Source organism: Ovis canadensis, chromosome X, assembly GCF_042477335.2.
Source record: "Ovis canadensis isolate MfBH-ARS-UI-01 breed Bighorn chromosome X, ARS-UI_OviCan_v2, whole genome shotgun sequence".
Classification (NCBI taxonomy): Eukaryota; Metazoa; Chordata; class Mammalia; order Artiodactyla; family Bovidae; genus Ovis; species Ovis canadensis.
The window spans coordinates 19,409,708-19,427,564 of NC_091727.1; the positions used below are offsets into that span (position 1 = coordinate 19,409,708).

A 17,857-nucleotide genomic window follows, 5' to 3' on the forward strand; every position below is an offset into this window, starting at 1 on the left:
CATAATTATGTTCAAAAGCAGTAAGAGTCAGAAATGATAGTAATTCACAAGCTGCAGATCTGGGCTGGGGTTCTGGGCTTGTCTGGACCCAGGATCACATTGACTTGGGAAGAAGGGAAAGTGAAGTGCCTGGAGTCAAAGCATACCTGGGTGTCAGGAAGGGCTCAAAGAGGAAAGATGTGTTTTTTAGAAAGAGGCTGGGGCAAGAATTGGGCATGGGTCCTTCAATGAATGAACAGGAAGATGGAAAATTTGGTGGGAGGCCACACTTTGGCCTGGGCAGAGGTGGAAAGAACAGAACAAAAGCTTGTCAAAACATAGCCACTGCCTAGCAGCTTCCTACACACCCAAGTGTTAGTTACCGTATCCAATTCCCCGATTGCTGGCCCTGTTCACAACAGCCTCGCCCTCTTCTCCCTTACCAGGGCCCCACCGGAAACCAGCAACTGTGGCTGGTGCTCTGCTAGGTTGAGAGTTTCAGCTGGCGCACCAGGCCAACACAGCGTAAAGCTGTGTGCATGCGCGTGTATGTATACGCACTCCCACCTCAGCAGCCCGGCGCCTGCTAGAACAGCAGTTGCTGGGGGTTTGTGCAGCTTCACAGGCAGATGGCATCAGGGGACAATCTGCAAACACTGTCAGCCTGAGTTGCATGAAAGGATGCTTTCTTAGTGATGGCTGCCAGCCTGCTATGGCTCTAGAAATACAGAAAAGCAGCCACCGTGGGGTCTTCTTCCCCAATGGCTGCTTCTTTGGGGGTAGAAGAGTTGCTTAAACATCACTCTCCACTGTAGGGTGGGTATGACCATGCAAACACCAATTTCCCAACTGGACACAATATAATGCAGTGATGCAACATCCAGTTTTGCCAAGGAGTGATTCAGAGAAATTCAGTGGGCTGTGGGTGACATGCTGAGTACTTGCTTAGCACTAACCACTAATGGCATGCAGCTGGGGAAGGATGAAGGGGTTGCAAACATTTGAAAAATTGGGGTGGTCACTGGGAAAAGCCTCAGAAGCCATGGTTGTCAAGAATGTTCACACCCAAGGCTTCAGAGCAGCACTGCTTAAGGGCTGAGAAACCAGCAACAGGAGAGGATCTGGTTCATAAGTTTCAGATTCTGTGCCCCACACCAATGATTGTTCACATTTGCCAGATACATAAGCCTAATGATGACACAATTCCATAAGTTGCTTCTTAGATGGAAGCAAGGAGACAAAACCAAAAATATGCCTTGCCCTTTTCCAAAGAAACAAACCAGACACGCAACCATGGCAGTGCATCCTACAGCCTCTCCATTGGCCCAACAACCAGGTTCATCCAGGCTCAGTGTAACCTCACCAAAACCAAACATCTTCCCTCCAATCTGCCCCTTCTCTGGGAGCGACGGGAGCGATCCCGCTTGATAGCTCATCATCTGCACACTTACCCTGGCTGGAAGACTCAGTGTTAATCCTCGTTATCTAACCAGCCACCCAGTTGGGCTCTATCTACTTCCTTAATCTATTTCTCTCCTTCCTCCCATACTGCCTCAAAAATATGAGTGTCAGGCAAAGAACCTGAACAGACATTTCTCCAAAGAAATATACAAATGGCCGATAAGAACACGACAAGATGCTCCACATCATTATTCACTAGGAGAATTTAAATCAACACCAAAATGATATACCCTTTCACTCCCACCAAGATGGCTAGATTTTTTTTTTTTTGTAAAGGAATACGAGTGCTGATGTGGAAAAAATGGAATCCTCATACACTGCTGGTGAGAATGCAAAATGGAGCAGTCACTGTGGAAAACAGCATGGTGGTTTCTCAAAAAGTTAAACGCAGAATTACCATATGATCCAGCAATTCCACTTTCAGGTAATATACCCCAAAGGGTTGAAAGCAGGGACCTAAATAGATACTTGTGTGCCAACGTTTGCTGCAGCATTATTCACAAAAGCCGAAAAGCAGAAACCACACAAGAGTCCATCAGCAGGCAAACGGATAAACAAGATGTGGCGTGCGCATACGATAGAATATTGCTCAGCCTTAAAAAGGAATACAATTTTGATACATGCTACAACATGAACGAACCTAGAAAACATCATGCTAAGTGAAATAAGCCAGACACAAAAGGACAAACATGATCTGATTCCATGTATATGGGACATCTAGAATAGTCAAACTCAGAGACAGAAACTGACTGGAGGTTACCAGGGGGCAATGGGACGGGAGGATGAGAGTTAATGTTTCACGGTTCTGGAGTTTCTGTTTGGGGTGATGAAAGTTTGGAAACAGACAGTGGTAATGGTTGCATAAAATTGTGAATGCAGTGAATGCCACTGAATGTACTTTTAAATGGCTAAAATGGCAACTTTTGTGTTACATTTTTTTTTACCCACAATAAAAAATATACATGAATACCATCTTATATTTGAGAGTTTACCTTGTACCAAAGCTTCCTCTCAGAGCTGCACCTGGATTGCAACTTTTAATATGCAGAACAGCCCTATTCACTGATGTGCATGCCAAGTCACAGAGAGCTGAGGAAGCCTGTTGGAGGTCAAAGAAGGAGACGCCAGAACAGGAGCTCAATGGTCTAGCTTCAGAGCTCGCCTCTTAGCCACTCTCCCCCAAATGCCACTGTCTCCAGTCCTGCCCTCCCTGCTCCACCTCCACACTGCCCCAAGGGACGCTCTCCTAAAACCACTGTCCACTCTTGCCACTCTCCTCCTCAAAGCCTCCAATTACTCCCAAAAGACCACAGGGAAAGCTTGTGCCTTCAAACTGTTTCAAATTGCACAGCAAGCCACACTTCCCTGTGTGCTCACTTCTGTCTCAACCTATCTGACGTATGTGCTGACCCCAGGCACCAACTACTGTGCACAAGCAAGGGAAGGTGCACCTTTTGAACACCCTGACATTCACAGATGTCTGATGTCATGGACCCCTATGGGGGGGGGGGCTCCAAAAATAGGTGACGATGCTGGCAATGACACAGCCTTACACTGGCAAGGGTTTATATAAATTAAAGTGCTGTCACTTTTTTTTTCACTAGCTCCTCACAATAACACTGTCATTTTGTTACTGAAAAAAAAAATCCTGATTTTTCTAGGCTGATATATTTTTGCACACAAGAATCATGAGACCCAGTCAGGGAGGATGCAAGACCATCAAAAGGCTATGAGGCTAGTATGGGGCAGGGAGGGCCGTGGAACCCAGCTCCAGGCCTTCCAGGCAGACCTCTCCTGCTACATCTCACTTCCCTCAAAGAACCAGTGTCCTGGCTACAGTGCTAAGTTATGTCAGTTGCGTCTGACTCTGTGAGATCCTATAGACTGTAGTCAGCCAGGCTCCTCTGTCCATGGGATTTCCCCAGCAAGAATACTGGAGTGGATTGCCATGCACTCCTCCAGGGGATCTTTCTGACCCAGGGATCGAACTGGTATCTCTTATGTCTCCTGCACTGGCAGGTGGATTCTTTACCATGAATGCCACCTGGGAAGCTCCCTGACTATACTGGGGAGGCTCAAATCACCCCAGCCATGGCTCCAGTGGGAAACTTCACTTTCCTCCACACCTAAAGAATCTAACACTGCTTTATCCCTAAGCCCACGAATACTAGGGCTAGAATCCTTGAAGACTCTTTATCATCCACATAAAATGGCTCTTTGCTGCAGAAGAGGGTGGACTCGACAGTGGAATAACCCCTGCTAATCTACAGCTGCCAGGATCCCTGAACCTGGAGCTCTCCGAGGTTCTGATCCAAGTCGGAGGATGCCAGATTTCCTGGGTATGAGCATTCCGAGCCCCCAATCCTCAGTCTCAGCTTTCTAATGACGAGGTCTAAGTTATTAATCCATTTATTGAGAACCTGTATCCTACTCTCTCAGTGGTAGAGAACACACCCTGGGTCAAAATTGTGGGTCACGGGGGCTTATAGAAATTCATACATGCCCACAAATATAAATCAGCAATGATTCTGCTTGCTTTAAAACACAACAGAATAATCACGGTATCCACTATCCTAAACCTTTTTAGGAGGTAAAGGAAACCCAGTTTTTCTCTTCTCAAATCTGACGCCTTAACAACAGAAACTCTGCTTGGACAGCAAAATTGAGGCCATCAATAAACTATCGATGTTCCCATGACACTCAAACTGTGTTGCAAGGACCTCCTGAGTGAACGGAGAGGGGAATTCACGCCATTCCTGCTTCCCAAAGCAGTATGCTCATCAGAGTCTGAGACAGTTTATCCAAAACTGGAGGCCAAGAAGCCCTGATAATGCCACTCTAGCAAAAATTCTGTGACACATTTAGCAGCCTGTAAACAGCAGCCTCACTGGGCAAAGACATAATTCGTACACCACTAGGAGTTAAACTAGCAGAGTCTGCTTTCTGATAAGCAGGATTGCCTGGATGTAGCTAGTGGCAGAGTCAAGTCAGCGCCCTCTTTTCACCTCTCCCTCCCCATTCATTACATACTAGGCAGGCACTGGGGGGTCTGCTCGGTTGAACCTCAACTTCTTTCAATTAACCAAAATACTACATAGCAAACTATCAATGAAGGTCCAGGTGGGGGCAAAATATCAATGAAGGTCCAGTTGGGGGGCCCCGCCCTGATTTCACCCTTTCTGTCTTCTACCAACCTCTGACATAAGTTAAGATAGAGACATCACGCTGGATGGAGAGAATGCTGTCAACAAACCAAAACTAGTCCTGGCATCATCATTTAGCAGGTGGGTGACCTTGGGGTCAGTGGTGAAAGCCTCTAAGTGGCTCTTTCATCATCCCCAAAAGTAGTTTAACGCTAGACGCTTTGGCACCATTAGAGAGATGTCTTTAGGATCAAACAGTGAATTGAAGAGTAGTATACAAAGTGATTACTTATTGTCATAATTCATGCCATCATTAAATAGCAAGTGCTATTTAAAAAAAGAACTACACCTAAGAACACGGATGACTTTTTACAGTCAGAATGTTGAGTGAAAGAAGCCAGAGCCAACAGATCACATACTGTATGATTCCATTTATGTGAAGTTTGACAACAGGCAGAACTAATCAATGGTGAGAGATCTCAGAATAGACGTTACCCTTGGGAAGGTACCAAATGGGAGGGGTACAAGATAGCCTGCTGGGAGGATGAAAATGTTTGCCAATTTGATGTGGGTGACGGTTTGCACATGTAAAAATTCATTAGGCTGTATTTCTAAGATCTCTGCACTTCACTGTATGCTATTTCAATGTAAAAGAAAAACATAAACACATAAGCCAGAAGAAGACAGATTCTCTTCAATCAAAATGTGCTAATATTTCATTCCAGGAAGTCAAAAACCAGAAAAGCTAGTGCTTTGGTGTTTTAATATTCATCTCAGGGAGTGGAAAGCCTTCTGGGATCAACATTAAGACAATAAATGGTCAGAATATGCCAGATGCACCCTACCAAGTAGGTGAGCCAAGGGGCGTCTCATCTAATCGACATAATCAGCTGAGTGGCTCAGCTCCCTCCAAGGGGCACTTCCTCTCCCCATTAGCGGATTTCCTCAGATCTCACAATGATTCTTTCTCTCCTGCTACCAAGAATACAGGCACACGGGGCAGGCTGGTGACGCCGACACCAGGGGAGCTCAGTGCTGTCCTGACCAGCCAGAAATGCTGGTGCCAGGATTTTCGCAGCATTAGAGCAAGGCTGTGCAGGGTCCTCTAAAGCTCAGGGCTGAAGCAGGACAGGGAAATGAGGCATCGTTTGTCAGCCTGCCTTCAAACTTGGTCGGTTTCTTTCTGAAGAGTAAGGTTTCCTTTAGAGCTAGATGGGACTGTGGGTTCACAGCCCATGCTAGTTCATGGAAAATCTTTTTGCAAAATTACCACTGGCAGAAATTAATAGGTAGTCACTAAAAATTACCCCAAATCTACTGATCAAGAGAGTTTTGAATAGATACAGAATCCTGGAATAGCACATTGCTGTGCCCCCCACTTACACACAGATGCATGATATCTTCCGCCCTCCTCACACACAAAAAGGCAAGTTTACGAAGAAGCTGCTCCATGAACATTCCCTGCTTACAGAGGTTCTGCTCTCCTACCATTTGGCTCCCTTCACAATATCAGTCTTAAAACACCCAGGAAGATACTGCAAGTAACCTGAAAGTAATAGTAGACACCAAGAGAGCTTCAGCTCTATCTGTAAGACTGTTTCTTTAAAACAATACATCTCATTATTACAATATTTTTTGAAGTACTCATGCTGCTGAACCACAAAATGCACCAAGTTCATTAGGGAGAATTGTAAAGAAAATGTATATAAAATATCTGAAGTAAATAAGGCAAAATATGAGGATTTGATAAAGCAGACTGGTGAGTACACTGGTACTCATTATTCAGTTTCTCTCTTTTTCCAATGCTTGAAATATTTCATAATTTCCCTTAAAAATTACATAGTGAAACCACGTTGATGTCTCGTACCACAATGACCTCCTTATATTTATAAAATACACTGCCACTTTAAAAAGTGCTCTGACATACTATCATAAATATACCTAAGATATTTTCAGCTCAAAAGCTAAGAAGGAAAGTTTTTTAAGTAGCAGGAAGCTTACTGTCATGTCTCTATGTAAATCTTCAAACGACATCTATCATATATTTGTATTATTACCTCCCAAGAATCACCCATTACACAAGCCTAGGCAAGAAGCTCTTGACCTGCAGGATGGGAATGAATGCTGTGAAGAGTTCAGCCAGTGCTAGATTCCAGGCAAAGATGAAACTGACTAATTTCATGTTCCGAAGAGATGACACAGCTTTCTGATGCATGACACAATTACCTGCATGACACTCAGTGCCTTTATATATGCCCATGCCCTGCTAAACAGCTAGATTATTTATTACCATTGGATCAAAGGGTATCAATACCAACTGTTTGGACATGATTTAGTGAGCACATAATAAATACTTGTCAACTGAATGGCCAATCTAGCAGGGTGTAATAAGCAGGATGGCTATCTACAGATAAGAGGGAGTATTTTCAATTCAGCTCAAAGCTATGACAACATTGAGACCTGTATGATCCTTACAATGACACAACTGGTGTTCACTGGGTCACAAGTAACTCCTCACCTAAGAGAATGCAGGTCTGGCATGAGAGTGGTAGGAAGAAGATACCGTAAGAAAAGTCACACGGTGCCTCATTTTTTAAAAATAAGCAATGCCATTTCTTTCTAGACTGTGAATATTCAAAATAAATGTACGTATATAAAATGAAACCTTAAAAACACTAGAAGAAAACATGAGAGAAAGATTTTAAATCTCATAGCGGGAAAGACTCTTTGAAAGTCCGACACAGAATCCAGAAGACAAAAGAAAGAGTTGATAAATTACAGAAAACTATAAATATGGCATAGAAAAATAAAAGAAAATTTATCAAGAAAGACAGAAGTCAAAGTGGGAGAATATTGCCTGTGATATAGAAAGACCTCTTTCCACAAAATATAAGCAAAGAGATCAATAACCCAACTTAAAATAGGAAAGCACAATTCACAGGAAAAAATGACAAACACATGAAAAGATGTTTAATCACACTCATAAGAGAAATACAAATTACAGTGAGATTCATTTGACAATACCTGTACAGTACTCACCACCAGAAGGACCCTGAAACCTTTTGGCGATTTTCTTTTATGAAAACTGTAAAATTTATGCCTTCTGTATTAGAATATTTATACAAGTATTCTCAATAGAGTGTGGACTCTCTCAGAATATTGTCTTGGCTTTCATAGCACGCAGCACAGTGCCTGGCATACAGCTGCTACTCACGCAAAGAATAAGTATGAGAGATACAGAAATGGCAAGCATAAAACTCCCCCAAAGTTGACAGTCTAGATAGAGAGGGATATAAATAACTTTTTACTTACAATGAGATATCTTTTCCCCTTGATATTAAATACCATAAAGTTTCTCAATGGCTCTCTCTTATACCCAGTGGATTTCTTAGTCTTACTGATGTAAGATAGTTTTTATTTGTCAAAAACAATCAAAAATGGTAATATATTGACAATGATATAGAGAAAGACATCCTCTCAGACTTTCCACTGAGAGTATAAACGATGAATAAATTGGTACAACCTCTGTGGGAAGCAATGTGGCAATTATCTATCAAAAATGTAAATGCCTATGCCTTTTGACTCAGTATTTCCACTTCTAGGAATTTAAACTGCAAATATACTTGCACATGTTTGAAGTGGCATATGTACAAGATTAACCACTATGGCGTTGCTTAAATTAGTAAAAGACTGAAAGAATATAACATGTTTCAGTAGTGAACTGGTTCCATGAATCCACACCATGCAACCCTCTAAAAATGAGGCTGGTCCAGAAGTGTCGTTAAGGATATACACCAAGACATGTTACTAGGCAAAAAAGCCTAATAATGCATGCAAACATTCATGTGAATTTGTGTGCGTGCCTCATCGTGCACACAAATGGATACAAAACAACAAATGGATAACTGAGACGACCTTCAGAAGAGGAAACGGTGGAAGAGATGGAAAACTTATTTTGTCCCTTTTAATTGGTATCATGCACCTGTCTTGCCTGTACAAAATTTAAATTGACTTCAAAATTAATAAGTAAAATGTGTTTAGTATTTTCCAATCATTAGACTATTGACTGCTACTTTTTCTGCAAACAAGAATTAAGTTGGGATTATATCATTTCCATTGCTAATTTGAAAGATCCCAACATAACCAGTCAAAGTGAGAACAGTACATATAAACAAATACAAAACTTAAAAAGAAAGCTCTTTGGCACATATAGTTCATCAAGAAGGGGACACAGGAAAGTTAAAATGTGGGGAAAATCATGACAGAACCAATAATCAATTATTTCTTCAATTATTTCATACATAACTCAATATTACGGAAGTATAATTAATGACATGATAACAACTGATAAAGAAAAATAAAATGCATATAAAGAGGCCATATTAAATCTTATGTGTACTTTTATCATGGGGAGAATACATTTTGCTTTGGTGCCCAGAGTGCAAGCTATAGGGGTTTAACAGTTTGGGATTAGTTAACTACACTTGAAAAGGTTAATTAAACAATCTCAAATTGTTTAATTTGAGCCCCCTAAGGAATGGGCACTTTCTCTATCAATTGCTTCCTCAAAAAAGTTTAAATGTTACTGATAGTATTGTATCTACTTCATGAAGCTATACTATCTGAAACACATAAATTATTGGGCCTTTTGCTAAACAGATTGCTCTTGGAGAAAAAAAGAAGGGACATCCATGGTCCAATATCCATTTCTTCTTTTTTTTTCTGTCATCTTTTAAATAGCTTTGATGATTATTACAATCCTGTGCCTCTCTGACCCTTTGCTGGGTTCCCAGTCACAGCACTGACCACTGTACTCTTGAGTTAAGAAGTCTCTCTCTCAGTTACTCGGTAAGCACTTCAGGGGTAAGAAATAGGTTTCACTCATCTTTCATCCCCAGACACTCAATAAGTGTTGGTCAGCAGGTACACAATAAATGTTAGCCATTACCATCACCTCTCTTTTAACCATTATCTGAGTACCTACTTTGTGTCAGATAGAAACGAAAACAGCACATGCATCTGGCTGACTATCAATTTTTACAGTCACAACTGCTTCTAAGACTAATAATCTAATGGAAAAATGTAAACACAAGGTAATCTACTTGAGAAAGTTTAAAGTAATGATCATAAAGGTGATCAAAGAACTAAAGAGAATGGATACACAGAGCAAGAAATTATAAGTTTTTTTTAAATTTTATTATTTTTTATTTACTTTACAATACTGTATCAGTTTTGCCATATGAATTAAAAAATATAAAGAACCACCAAGCAGAATTAAAGAATATAATAACTGAAATGAAAAATGCACTAGAAGAAATCAATAGTAGATTAAATAAGGCATAAGAACAGATCAGTGAGCTCACAGAAAGAGCAGTGGAAATCACTGCTGGCAAACAAAAAAGAAAAAAGAATGAAAAGAAATGAGGACAATTTAAGAGACCTCTGGGACAACATGAAGCACACCAATATTCACATTATAGGGGTCCCAGAAGGATAAGAAAGAGAGAAAGGGCCTGAGAAAATATTTGAAAAGATAATAGCTGAAAACTTCCATAACCTAGGGAAGGAAACAGTTACCCAAGGCCAGGAAGCACAGAGTTCCATACAGGATTAACCCACCAAGGAATATACCACATCACATTGTAATCAAAATGACAAAAATTGAAGATAAAGAGAGAATATTGAAAGCAAAAAGGGAATAGCAACAAATAACACATAAGGGAACTCTCACAAGGCTATCAGCTGATTTTTCAGCAGAAATTCTGCAGACCAGAAGGAAGTGGCACAATATATTTAAAGTGATGAAAAAGAAAAACCTACAACCAAAAATATCCTACCCAGAAAGGCTCTTGTTCAGATTTGATAGACAAGTCAAAAGCATTACAGACAAGCAAAAACTAAAAGAATTCAACACCATCAAACCAGTTTTACAACAAATGCTAAAAGAATTTCTCTAGGCAGAAAAGATGACAACTAGAAACAACAAAGAAACAAAATGGAAAAGTTTACTGATAAAGGTGAATATACAGTAAAGGTAGGAAATTTTCCACACACAAAGATAGTTAGGTTAAAAGACAAAAGTAGTAAAATTATGTGTATCCACAATAAGCAGTTAAGGGATATACAAAACAATTAGATGTAAAATATAAAATAAAAAACAGTAATTGTGAGGGGAGGAGAGTAAAAATGCAGGGTTTCTAAAAGGTCTCTGAAATTAAGAGATCAGCAACTTAAAACCAGTACATATAAATGCAGACTCCTATACAAAAACCTCATGGTAACCACAAAATAAAATCCATAACAGATATGCACACAAAACAGAAAAAGGAATCTAAACATAACAGTAAAAATAGTCATCAAATCACGAGAAGAGAACAAAACAAAAAAAGGGGCGGTAAGACCTACAAAATCAAATTCAAAACAATTAACAAAGTAGCAACAGGAATATACAGATAAATAATTACCTTAAATGTAAACGGCCTAATTGCTTGAACTGAAAGACACAGACTGGCTGAATGGATACAAAAACAAGACCCACATATCTTCTGCCTACATGAGACTCACTTCAGATCTAGAGGCACATACAGACTGAAAGTGAGGGGATGGAAAAAGGTATCATATGTAAAAAGAAGTCAAAAGAAAGAGCAGCAATACTTATACCAGACAAAACAGACTTTAAAAACTGTTGCAGGAGACAAAGAAGGATGGAAGATAATGAGCCAGACAGAAAATCAGTAAGAAACATGGGCCTTAAATGGCACATTAGACCAGACGGACTTAATTAATATTTATAGAGCATTCCATCCAAAAGCAGCAGAATACACAGTATTTTCAAATGCACACGGAACATTCCCCAGGATAGATCACATGCTAGGCTATAAAACAAGCCTTGGTAAATTTAAGAAAACTGAAATCATATCAGCAAAAAAGCATGCTTCTATCAGCATAAAAGCATCTTTTCAGACCACAACACTAGAAATCAAGTACAAGAAAAACAACTGCAAAATACACGAACACGTAGAAACTAAACAATATGCTACTTAACAACCAATGGATCATTGAAGAAATCAAATAGAACTCAGAAAACACCTAAAGACAAATGAAAATGTACACACAATGATCCAAACTCAATGGGATGCAGCAAAAGTAATTTTAAGAGGGAAGTCTATAATGATACAAGCTTACCTCAGGAAACAAGAAATATCTCAAATAAACAACCTAAACTTACACCTAAAACAACTAGAGAAAGAACAACAACAAAAACTAAAGTTAATAGAAGGAAAGAAATCATAACAATCAGAGCAGAAATAAATGAAATAGAGACTTAAAAAAAAAAACAATAGAAAAGATCAATGAAACTAAAAGTTGGTTCTTTGAAAAGACAAAGTTGATAAACCTTTAGCTAGACTCATCAAGAAAAAAAAAGGAAAAGGGCTCAAATCAATAAAGTCAGAAGATGATAAATGCAGAAGAACCAACACCACAGAAACTCAAAGTATCATAAGAGACTACTTAATATAAGCTATTATATGCAAATACAATGGACAACTTAGAAGAAATGGACAAATTCTTAGAAAGGTACAATCTCCCAATACTGAACCAGGAAGAAACTGGAAATATGAGCAGACCAATTATCAGTACTGAATTGAATTAGTAACTTTAAAACTCTCAACAAGCAAAAGTTCAGGACCAGATGGCTTCACAGGTAAATTCGACCAATATTTAGAGAAGAGTTAAAACCTATCCTTCCTAAACTATTCCTAAAAATTGCAGAGGAAGGCACACTTAAGAATTCATTCTATAAGGCCACCATAACCCTAATATCAAAACCAGACAAAAATATCACATACACACACACAAAGAAAATTATAGGCCAATGTCACGGATGAACATAGATGCAAAAATTCTCAACAAGGTAGTAGCAAACCAACTTCAGCAATACACCAAAAGGATCATACATTATGATCAAGTGGGATTTATCCCAAGGATGCAAAAATTCCTCAGTATCCACAAATCAATCAACGTGATACATCACATTAAGAAACTGAAAAACAAAACCATATGATCATCTCGAAACATGCAGAAAAAGCTCTTGATAAAATTCATTATCCATTTATGACTAAAACCTCTTTAGAAACTGGGCATAGAGGGAACATACTTCAACATAATAAAGGCCATATATGACAAACTCACAGCTAACATCATACTCAATGGGGAAAAGCTGAAAGCATTTCCTCTAAGATCAGGAAAAGGCCAAGGATGACCAAGCTCACCACTTTTATTCAACATAGTTTTGGAAGTCCTAGTCACAGCAGAGAAGAAAAAAAATAAATGGAATCCAAACTGGGAAAGAAGTAAAACTATCACTGTTTGCAGACAGCATTATGTTATACACAGAAAATTCTAAAGATGTTATCAGAAAACTACTAGGGATCACCAATGAACTCAGGAAAGTCACCTAGAGTAATAGAAATAAAAACAAAAATAAATATGACTTTCCTGGTGATCTAGTTTAACCACTAGACTCTACACTTCCATTGCAGGGAATGCCAATTCAATTCCTGGTCAGGGAAGTTCCACATATCAGATGATGCAGCCAAAACAAACAAACAAAAATAAACAGACAAACGGACCCTAATTAAATTTAAATGCTTTTGCACAGCAAAGGAAACCATAAACAAAATGAAAAGAGAACCTATGGACCGGGAAAAAATATTTGAAAACAATGCTACCAACAAGGGTTTAATTTCCAACATATGCAAACAGCTCATATAGCTTAACATCAAAAATAACACACAATTTAAAAATGGACAGAAGACTTAAACAGACATTTCTCCATAGAAGACATACACATGACCAAAAGGCACATGAAAAGATGCTTGACATCATTAATTATTAGAGAAATGCAAATATATGTGTGTGTGTGTATATGTGTGTATGTGTATATATATATATATATATATATATATATATATATATATATATATAACTGAACCACTTGCTACACACTTGGAACTAACACAACACTGTAAATTAACTATACTTCAATTCAAAAATGTAAATACACTAGGATCTTTTAAATATAAAAGGATCAATGTATGGCAAAACCAATACAGTATTGTAAAGTAAAAAAAAGTAAAAATAAAAATTAAAAAAAAAGAAAAAGAAATTAACCCCCAAAAATAAGAAAAATAAAAAATAAAAACTCATGTAAATATAAAAAATTAAATAAATATAAAAGGAAACCAAATACATTCTTCATTTTCCTAAATCTTCTAAAAAATATAGAATTAGCTTGCAATTATGAAGAGTGTATTAGGAGCAAAGTACTGGTCTAAGGGTTTACATGGAGTATAAGTCATTTGGTGCTCACAGCCACAGTATGAAGTAGGGAGCATTATCACCTCTCTTTAACAGGTTGGGGGAAGTGGGTCCCAAGAAGAGATGAGCACAAAGGCAAAAAAGGGCTGAGAGAGAATCCTGAGAAAAAAGAGCAAAGCCAGAGGTATCACACTTCCTTACTGTACAGGATACTACAAAGTCATAGTAATAAAAACAGCATGGTACGGGCACAAAAATAAACACACTGACCAATGGAACAAAGTAGAGAGCCTAGAATTAAATCCTGCTTACAGAGCCAACTAATATTCAACAAGGGAGTCAATAATACCCATGGGGAAAGTATAGTTTCTTCAATAAATGATTCCCAGAAAACTGGAGGGCTGCATGCTGCTGCTGCTAAGTCACTTCAGTCATGACCAACTCTGTGTGACCCCATAGACAGCAGCCCACCAGGCTCCCCGGACACCCATCTCATACCACTCACAAGAGTTAACTCAAAATGGATCAAACACTTAAACATAAGACCTGATACCATAAAACTCCTAGAAGAAAATGGAGGGAAAAAAAAATCACTGATGCTGCTCTTGGCAGTAATTTGGGTATAAATAACAAAAGAAAAAAGAAAACAACAACAAATGGGACTATTACTCAAAAGCTTCTGCAAAGCAAAAGGAACAATTAACAAAATCAAAAGACAACATACTGAATGGAGAAAAATTCTGCAAATCATATATCAGATAAGGGGTTAATCTCCAAAATACATTAAAAAACTCAGTCAACTAAAAAAAATCTGATTTTAAAATGGGCAAAAGAATTAAATAAACAATTCTCCAAAGAGGACATCAAAATGGCCAACAGACAACATGAAAAAAATGCCAAACATCTGGGAAACATAAACCAAAACCATAATGAAATATCATTTCACACCTGTCAAAATGGCTATTATTAAGAAGATAAGAGACAACAGGTACTGGTGAGGATGTAGTAAAAAGGGGACTTGTGTACACTGCTGGTGAGAATCTGAAGTTGGTTCAACTACCATGGAAAACAATATACAGGTTCCACAAAAGATTAAAGACAGATCTACCATATGATCCAGCAATTCTACTTCTGGGTATATACCCAAAGGAAATGAAAACAGGATTTCAAGGAGATATATTCACTCCCATGTTTATCACAGCATTATTCACAATAGCAAAGATTACGAAAACAATCCAAAAGTCCATTAGTAGATAAATGGATTTTTAAAACACACACACACACACACACACACACACACACACACACACCGGAATATTATTCAGCCATGAAAAGGGAAGCAACCTTGCCATTTACAACAACATGGATAGACCTTGATCACATGATGGTAAGTGAGACAAGTCTGAAAAAAACAAATACTGTATGATATCACTTATATGTGAAACCTAAAAAAATGAAACTCAACAAGGTCCTACTGTAAAGCACAGAAAACTATATTCAATATCATGGGATAAACCATAATGGAAAAGAATATAGTACAGAGAACTCTTCTCAATATTCTATAATAATCTATATGGTAAAACTATCTAAAAAGAGTAGATATATGCATATGTATAACTGATTCACTTTGCTGTAGAGCAGAAACTAACACATTTTAAATCAACTATTCTCTAATAAAAATTTTAAAGTTAAAATTAAAACTAAATAAGAACTCCAAAAATGGAAAAAAAAGAATGTATATATGTGTATAACTGAGTCACTCTGCTATACAGTAGAAATTAACACAACACTATAAATTGACTATACTTTAATAAAAACTAAATTTAAAAATAAAAAGTTAAACCTGTAATAAAAAGAGTAAAATGGTGGTTGCCAGGGTATAAGGGATGGTGATGAGAATGACAGTGTTGAAGGGCACGAATTTGTAATGAGGAGTAAATAAGACATAGAGATCTAATTCACAGTATAATGAATACATATAATACTGTATTATAATGATGTAATATGATAAATATCACTATACTGGCGACCGTATTACAACAGATAAATGTTGTCAAAGTAACACATTATACACCTTAAACTTACACAATGTCACACATCAAATTTATTCAATTTTTAAAAGTCAGAGGGGGTTGCTGAGTGAGGGCTGATGGCTGGGTAGCTCTGTAGGCAAGCCTGACAGTTACACCATGCTACACCCACAAACAATGTACATTCCTAATGTTCCCCCTTCTCTAACTCTGAAAGGCTAACTTTCATAAACTGCTATTTAAAAAAGGAGAGACAAGGAAAATGATCATAGAGTAAACTTCCAGAAGTGACTAGTGTGAGAGCCAACAATTTGAAAGCCACTCCCAAGTAAAGAAATCCTTGAATTTTCACCACCAAAAAAGCACCTGTTTACTGGTTGTTGAAAGATTGTTTATACACATGTCCATCCAGGATCACTTGATTGTCAAGAATAAATTATTCCAAGCCTGTGACAAAACAATGCCATTTCATGCTCATTTCCTGATTAAAGCTTTTAGACAGCTGGGCATTCTCATTTCTCAGAGCTGTAGGGAGCTATGCAAATTTCCATGCAGCAACTCCAAGATCATTAATCTAAGGAAAGCATGTGCCAACAGAATACCAGATTTTATACTGTTTCAGTAAAGAGGAGGGGCACCTTAATCTAATTACCCTGTGTGTGGTCACCTGACTGTGGTTAACACAAAGATCAAATGCTAAACTGTACAATCAGCAGAAAACTGTTAAGTAATGAGGCATTTCATATTACAAAAGGAGTGGGAAGAGGCGGGTGAAATTCTTACATTGCTTGGAAACAGATACTATAGCAATAAAAATAATCATACCAAACCTATAGGGATGATAGGTGGAGCATTTTAATTCACAGGGAGCTAGAAGCATAACTATAAAACAATTTCTCTCACACACATGTGCATGCGTCAATAAGACTGGAAGATAATTCTAGCAAAGGATGGCTAAGTAGAGATGAAGTCATCAACAACCAGACCCAGGCAGGCACTCACAGTTAGACTCAGCCTACAGCCATGACCATGCATTTGGCACTCAGGCCCCAAGACTGATATTTCCCTTTCCAGTAAGAAGCAGCTGGGCTTGGAAAGGCAGTGCCACTGGTTTCAGCAGCTGACACTTCAGGTCAACTTCTGGCTCTGACACTGCTGAGGGGGCAACCTTTGCTGTCTCACTTTTGTTAGTTGTCAAACAAAAGATTAAAATATTTTGAAGATGAAGTGAGATCTAGTGGATGAAGGCACCACCTCTGGGTCCCAACATTGTCAGGTTCTGATTATCACCAGGAGCAGAAACCTCACCCACCAACACAGGGCCAGGCATGGAGGGGTGAGGAGTATGAAAAGGGAACAATTTCCAAGGGCAACAACTCTAAAGCGTGGCAGATCTGGCAGAAGTATCAAACATGTACTTCCATGCACTCACTCAGAAAGCTACTAGACAGTGTGCTCTACGAAATTAAACAGCTAAATGAAGGAGAGAAGAATCCAGGACCCAGGGCAGGCAGTAATGAGGGAGAGGTAATGGGACTTCCTGGCTGACTGTGGGGCAGCAGCTTCCAGAGACCAGTTCAGCTAGAAGCTGCTGGTACTATTCCAGGTGGGAGAGGGGAACAGGGGGATAGAGAGATGGAGTGAGATGGAGGAAGAGAGATTGAGAGGCGTCTCACAGCACTGTTTCCTTAAAGGTCTGAGAAGATTCGAATGTCCTAGGACAACTCGACAGACAAAAAAGAAAATTATTATCCCTAGGGAAAATGAAAAGTTATATAAGGATTCGAATGTCCTAGGACAACTCGACAGACAAAAAAAGAAAATTATTATCTCTAGGGAAAATGAAAAGTTATATAAGGAAATTAATTACAGTATACTCTTGCTGTAATAAATGTCAACATTTCTATAGTAATAAAAAAACAT

General features: G+C 38.6%; 1 protein-coding gene across 6 annotated transcripts in view; it reads right to left on the reverse strand.

Annotated features, from left to right (window-relative positions):
- SH3KBP1 (SH3 domain containing kinase binding protein 1) overlaps positions 1–17,857 on the reverse strand; it is a 335,566-nt gene that overhangs the window by 206,382 nt on the left and 111,327 nt on the right. Inside the window, exon 1 of one of the 6 annotated variants that reach the window (XM_070291400.1) lies at positions 11,048–11,184. The exons of the other annotated variants lie outside the window; for them this stretch is intronic. The gene's annotated coding sequence lies outside the window, so the exon portion shown is untranslated. Of the gene's footprint in view, positions 1–11,047; positions 11,185–17,857 lie in introns of those variants that run through there. 6 annotated transcript variants of the gene reach the window in all.